Source organism: Culicoides brevitarsis, chromosome 3, assembly GCF_036172545.1.
Source record: "Culicoides brevitarsis isolate CSIRO-B50_1 chromosome 3, AGI_CSIRO_Cbre_v1, whole genome shotgun sequence".
Classification (NCBI taxonomy): Eukaryota; Metazoa; Arthropoda; class Insecta; order Diptera; family Ceratopogonidae; genus Culicoides; species Culicoides brevitarsis.
In genome coordinates this window covers 29240308-29247069 of record NC_087087.1, presented here as the reverse complement: position 1 = coordinate 29247069, position 6762 = coordinate 29240308, and the positions used below count along the sequence as shown (strand labels likewise).

The window sequence follows — 6762 nt, the reverse complement described above, 5'->3', positions numbered from 1 at the left end:
GTCTGGTTATTTTTTTAATTTTTTTTTTTTAATAAACGGTTCTTTCGTATCCATTTTCCAGCCATCCCTTGTTCGATGGAACTCGATACCAAAATAAAATGGAATAGATACAACTACACACTAATTCATATTTCCTCGTCTCTCATTTTCCCGCTCCATGCAATTCATGTATGTGTTCTCGTTCGTTTTGTTCGCATGGATATGTCAAAATAATAATACAGAAAATTGAAGAATAGATTAAATTAAAATTAGTTCGAATTTGTGCCATTCTCAATTTTGTGTATGGATGTCAAAGAAATGCAAAATGAATGAAATATGAGAAAATATTTGTCGTGTTCGGGTTTTTCTTTGTTTTGAAGATGGTTTTTTGGTTTTCCTCGAATGAATGAGAAAATTTTCTTTGATGAAAAAATCTTGTTTTTTGAGTCAACGAGTCGAGAGCTAATTAATTAATTTTCTTCTCGCTTTTGGAAAAAGTGTGAGCGGTCACGTTTGTGCTCTAGTTTTGCGGGAGAAAATGATAGCGAAATAAATTAATTTTTAATTGTAGTTTAATTCATTTTGTGTGCGGCTTGCATTTTCAATGCGACTACGCGATGTTCAATGAGTTGATTTAATTTAATTGAATGTTTCTTGTCTTTTTTTCTTTTGTCTTAATCTTCGTCTTAATTGTTGTTTCTCTTTTTTTTCGATTTAAAAAAAAAATCGGCAACGGAAGACATTAGAAGACGTGACATCGCATCGTCGTCGTCAGCACAAACTCTAGTTTTGCGATTTTACAAAATTTGTTGTTGTTAACCCGGCTGTACACTTCGTTGGGAAAATCGCCCAAAACTGACGACTGCGCGTCACTATAAAATTTCTCATCAAAATCCAGACACCGGTTTTTCGTACTCGAGATCCGCGCGCGAAACGAAGAAATTGATAAATTAATTAATTTATATTTTTTTTGCTTGTTTTTTTTTCGTGGCATGTTTACAAGTTTGGCGACGAGACGAGACAAGAAGACGAGAAAAAGTTTTGTGAAGAAATTTTCGGTTGACAACCGTGATAGAATGTTGCTACTTTGATCTTTGTTGTTATGGTATTTTGTCGTGTCAAACTTGCGGTTGATGAGTTTACTTGTTGCGCCGTGAAATGTCTCGGTAAAATAATTTTTTGGTTTAAGAAAAAAAAAGAATTGTTTCTACCCAGTCTCGATCTGGGGATCTTCTGTGTGTTAGACAGACGAGTTAACCACTCCTCCATAGAAACAGATGCAAAGTAATTGATTAAAAGTTACTTTCACTTGTGCGTTAATCGAAATATTTTTAATTTTTGAAGGTCACGATAATGACGAATGGTGAATAATCAGGTAGAAAATAAAAAAAATTTTTTTATTGTCGAAGGTGAATTTTTTTTTACTAATTTTAAATCATTGGATCTTGAATAAATCAAAAAATATTAAAGTAAGTTAATTAAAAAAAAATAAAAATTAATTAAAAATAAAATTGAGAAATTACTTATTGATTAAATTAATTATACCCACTTGAATAAATGTCATTTACTTAAATTAAATTAAATTTTTGACTTAATTTTGACCTATATTTAGTAAAAAATAATTTTGGAGCAAAATTATTTTTTTTTGATAAATTAAGCTCTTTAAATTTAAAATATATAAATATTAAAAGTGAAAAAAAAATTTTTTTTTTTGTATTTTTTCTTTAATTAAATTTTTAAACTAGGTAATATAAAAAATTTTAAAATTTTAAAAAAATTAAATTAATAAAAATTAAAGTAATTAAATAATAAATATTTTTAATTAATTTATTGATGAAAAACCTTAAGTAAATTAATTTATATTTTTTTTTATTTTTTTTTTTATAAAAAATATAAATATAAAAAATAAAATATAAAATAAAAAATAAAAAATAAAATAAATTGGGCAAATAAAAAATCAAATCATCAAATAAAAAATTACATTTCGTTAAATAAATTGCAATTTGAACACATAAAAAGTGTTTCTAACATTTTGGCAAATAATTTTTTTTCATCAATTTTTTTTTTGCTAAAATCTTTAAATGGCTCCTGTACATCTAATAAAAAACAAAACAAAAGTTGTTTTGACAAAACCTTCATTTTGAGCTGGAGAAATCTACCGCTTAATTTTTGAAAAATAAATTGCAATTTGAACACATAAAAAGTTCAAAATATCTTATGGAAATTCATATGAGGCTAACATCTTTAAAAGGCTCCTGTACATCGAAAACGCAAAATTTTGAAAAAGTCCAAAACAAAAGTTGTTTCTAACATCAAAACCTTCATTTTGAGACGGAGAACCGTGATCTACAAAAGTTGAAAAAATTTTGAAAAATCGGTATGTGAGCCCTCATAATAAGAGGATTTTGACTTAAATTTTTTTTCATCAATTTTTTTTACTCTCTACTGGATTGATCATCAATTTTTACAAGAAACTTATCGCGTTAAATGAGCTATATATATTAGTATTAGATAATTTATCACGAATAAATAGATTTTAAACATAAAACTTTTTTTATATGCTTTTTATTGAAATTTCAATTGTATCTTGATGTCAAGCTTTTAGTTCCCATACTTCTCACAAGATGGCGTTGTTACCATTCAGCGTATTTTGAGTTCATTGGTATTTCTGTGAGAAATCCATAATGTGTATTGGGGCAAGGTTGATTAGATTGTGCACTGGGTCAAAATCTCAAAATGTGTCCTGGGACCAAAATTCAAAATATGCTCTGGGATAAAGTTTTAGATTGTAAAAAAAACTCAATAGAAGCGTCAAAAATCTTCATACAACTTTAAGGAAAACTGACATCCTTTGTAATAACCAAAAAGTATAAAATAAAAAATTATAAAAAAATATTTTTAAAACATGCTTTTTACTGAAAGAAGGCCCTGAAAAAGTTGAAAATAAACGAAAATTTTTCAAAATTTAACCGAAAGAAAAAAACATGAAAGGCCAAACATTTGATATTTAGTAAGACGTAATAAAAATTAAATTTTTTTAACTCGAATTTTTTTTCTTTCGCTAGAATTTTGAAAAATTGTGCTGAAAAAATTGTTTTGAAAAGCATATTTTTAAAATATTTTTTTTATATAATTTTTTTTTTCAACCTATCATCAACACAAAGAAGCGCTTCAAAAGTGGCACTTCATGCAACTTTGCAACCAACAAACATAATAATAAGACAAGATAATTCCCTGAAAATGGCATTTCAAGTTGATCCAAGCAGCGTGATGTGTGTATTCTTTTGTGGTTTCATCGTGTAAACATTTGTGCATCTTTTGAAATGCTAAAATTTCTTTCTCAACCAGTTTTCATTGTTATGTTATTTTAAAGTCCTCATCTACCTTTTCTCTGGCGATGCAGTCAAGTTCTAGACAAAATAATTTTTTTCAAGAAAATTTTACCTGAGCACAAGTCTACATCTCCTAGAATTTATTTCGTCTAAACAATCTGTTTAATAAACTCATCGTCTCATTCGCATAACATTTGTTTGCTTTTTTCGGCGGGATGATGAGGTGAAATGTTGTAACATGGTTCCCTCGGATTGATGTGAGCAAAAAAAAAAAAAGTTCGCAAACAACATGTGTAAAAAGAAGACCTTTAAGTTTAACGACCGACACAACAACTACAACGTGTTTAATTAGTTTTAGTCGTTGCTTTTGTGTTTTGTCTTTTATGACTGCGTTGCGCGTTCCTTTGTCTAAAGTTTCGTCTTGTGAATTGCTTTTATGTTCATAACATGGGTGTGGAATGAGGATATCTACAAAAAAAAAGCGAAATAATAAACATTTAACTGTTTTTGGTGTGGGTTTTGTGTTACATGTTCTTGTTTATGAGGAGAAAATGGATCGATGGAGGTGTCTTGTTTTTTTTTTCGTAAAAATTTAGGAAATTTTTTTTCAGTTTTTTGAATGTTATGAATTTTTAAAGAAAATTTTTAATTTATTAAATATTTAATTAATTTATTAATTTTCATTAATTTTTTTTTATTTAATTTAATATTTTAATTAATTTTAATTTATTATTATTTAATTTAAGAATTTTGAAATATTTTTAAATTTTTTAAATTTTTTCAATTTTTTAATATTTATTTTTTTTGTATTTTATTTTTAAAAAATAAATTAAACTAAAATTAATATTTTTTTTTCAATATTTATTAATTATTATTATTTTTTTTTAAACTTTTATCAAATTTTTTATATTTAAAAAAAATTAAATGTAATTTTTAATATTAATATTATTTATTTTATCTTTCAATATAATTTTTTTTAAATTTTAAAATTATTATTCTTTAAACGAACGAATCAAAAAAACTTATTAAAATTTTAAAAAAATATTTTTCACATATTTTTAATTTTATTATTTAAAAAAAAAATAAATTTGCATTTTAAAAAAGTATAAAAAAATATTTTGTTTTAAATTTTAAACTAGGTATTATTTTTATTAATTAAAAAATAATATTTTTAATTAATAAATAAATAATAAAAATAATTTATTTAAATAAAAAATTTAATAAATTATAAATTATTTTTTTTTAAATATTTTAAATTTGTTCCGTAGTTAAATTAAAATTATTAAAATTTTATTAATTAATAAAAATCTGGATATTTTTTTTTAATAAATCTGCTAATAATTAAAAATTCTAAAAAAAAACAGTTTTGTCCTTCAAAAAATTAATTATTAAAATAATTCTCACGCAAAAATGAGTCATTTTCACACATATGTTCTTTCTCAAAGTAATTTTCAACGCTTCAATGCCAATTTAATACTTTTTCCAATAAAAAAAAGTAAAATCCACGTCATCTATATGATAAAAATACTGAACATAGCAACAACAAATACAAATTAATACTCAATTTATATGTAAATCTGGAAAGTTTCTCGTCTTGATAACGCGCCAGAAATAAAATGTTTATTTTTCCCAGTAATTAGATTGTCATAAAAGGACACCAGCGAGTAAAATATGAATTTTAAAATCATTTATCGTTCTCTTCATGCCTTTCCTCTGATGCTATTTTGTGACACTTTGTTCTCTCTCTCTCGAAGTGCGAGATAAAATATTTAAATAAATCTCGAAAAATGGAAACAACTTTAAAGTGACTTTTGAATTGAATTAGGATAAGCACGCAATTTTCTCCATAATTTAATTTCTGACACAATTTTATGTTTTTATTTAAAAAAAAAAAAGTTATCTCTCAAATGTTTGCAATGTTGCGGAACGCAAGCCAAGTAGAAAAGCGTCAAAGACAAAGGAAATTAAGATACAACTTTTCAAATAATGTGTCATTACGGGGTACGGAAAAGTCCAAAAGTTTTGACGCACTTCTCTTTATCGTTTTTTCCAAAGGCAGGCAACGAGTCATGAAGGAAGGAAGTGAAGAGACAATTTATCATCTTGTTAACTTTTAAATCTTTTTTTTTGTGTTTGTTAGAAGTCACTTGTCTCTTATTTTACACTTTTTTTTTGTGTTGAACACTTTTTAATGGCATCTTTGCTTGACTTGACTCTTTGTGACAGAGATGTTACCTAAATTTAGCTGAAAAATGATAAATTTCAAAAAAATTTATATTTTTTTATTTGAAAAGGAAATTTTAAAAAATTTTAATGTACTGAAACTTAAAAAAAAATAAGTAAAGCTAAAACCGCGCCAAGATCTAAAAAAAGGCGCGAAAATATTAAAAATAAACATTAAGATCTAAAATGGCGGGAAAAATTAAAGAATTGGAATAAGGTAAAAATTTATGAAGTTTAAGTCTCAGAAGTCTTTATAGTTTAAGTTAAAAACTTTTTTCAACCTAAAACAACGCAAAAATTAAAAAATGGCGGGAAAATTAAAAAAGGCGCCAAAACAAAAAAAAGGCAGAAAAACTTTAAGAGACAGGTAAATCTAAAATTTATGAAATTAAATTATTTTATATTTTCTCATTTAAGTTAAATTTCATAAAATTGATAAGTTTAAAACTTTTTTTCTGCTCAAAACGAAACGAAAATTGAAAAATGGCGGGAAAAATTAAAAAAGGCGCCAAATAAAAATGGCGCATCCCTGATGAAAATTTGGCATTGTACTCTTAAACGAAATAAATTGAATCCAAAAGTAATCAAAAAACTTGCAAAAATTGATTAAAACCCCCTCTCACAAAGCCAGATCTTGGCATAAATCTTACTTAACCTTTTTAGCATTCAGTTCTGGCGCAATTTCTCGAGAGCATGAACAAATGCACAATTTTAATCCATTTACTAAATTATTATTGCAACAACACACATACATAAGTCATTCCGGCGCGCAGAAACAACGAGCAATAATAAAAAACCTCCCCCATAAAAAATAATGCGTTGTGCATAATCTATGAAATATCCTTTTATTGCAACAATCTGCAACATTTACTCGTAAATAAAGCATTATTATTTCATATTAATGTTGCGCACTTGTTTGAAATTCGCAAATAAGTCGGTTATTTGTATTCCGCCACAACCAGCAACGAACAAAAAAAAAACGTTAAATTTATATTTACCTCAAAAAAACTTGGTTTTAAGCTGATTATTTTCCATAAACGGCGCGCGCGTTACACAACGATCCGATGATTTTTACCGCAAAATGAGTACAAATGAGGATAACTAATCATTGATGATGATGCCGCTGATAAAAGAATCACACAAACACACATGTTAGATGAAGAGGAAAATCAAATCAAATGTTCGAACATTATACAAATGATGATCATTTTGTACAAACATGCTTTTA

At 25.9% G+C, this 6762-nt stretch overlaps 1 non-coding gene across 1 annotated transcript; it reads right to left on the bottom strand.

The window, feature by feature from the left end:
- Positions 1–1181: 1181 nt before the first annotated feature.
- On the bottom strand, positions 1182–1254 carry Trnav-aac (transfer RNA valine (anticodon AAC)). The gene has a single exon. It is a non-coding gene; the product is annotated as a tRNA-Val (tRNA).
- Between the last annotated feature and the right edge of the window lie 5508 nt (positions 1255–6762).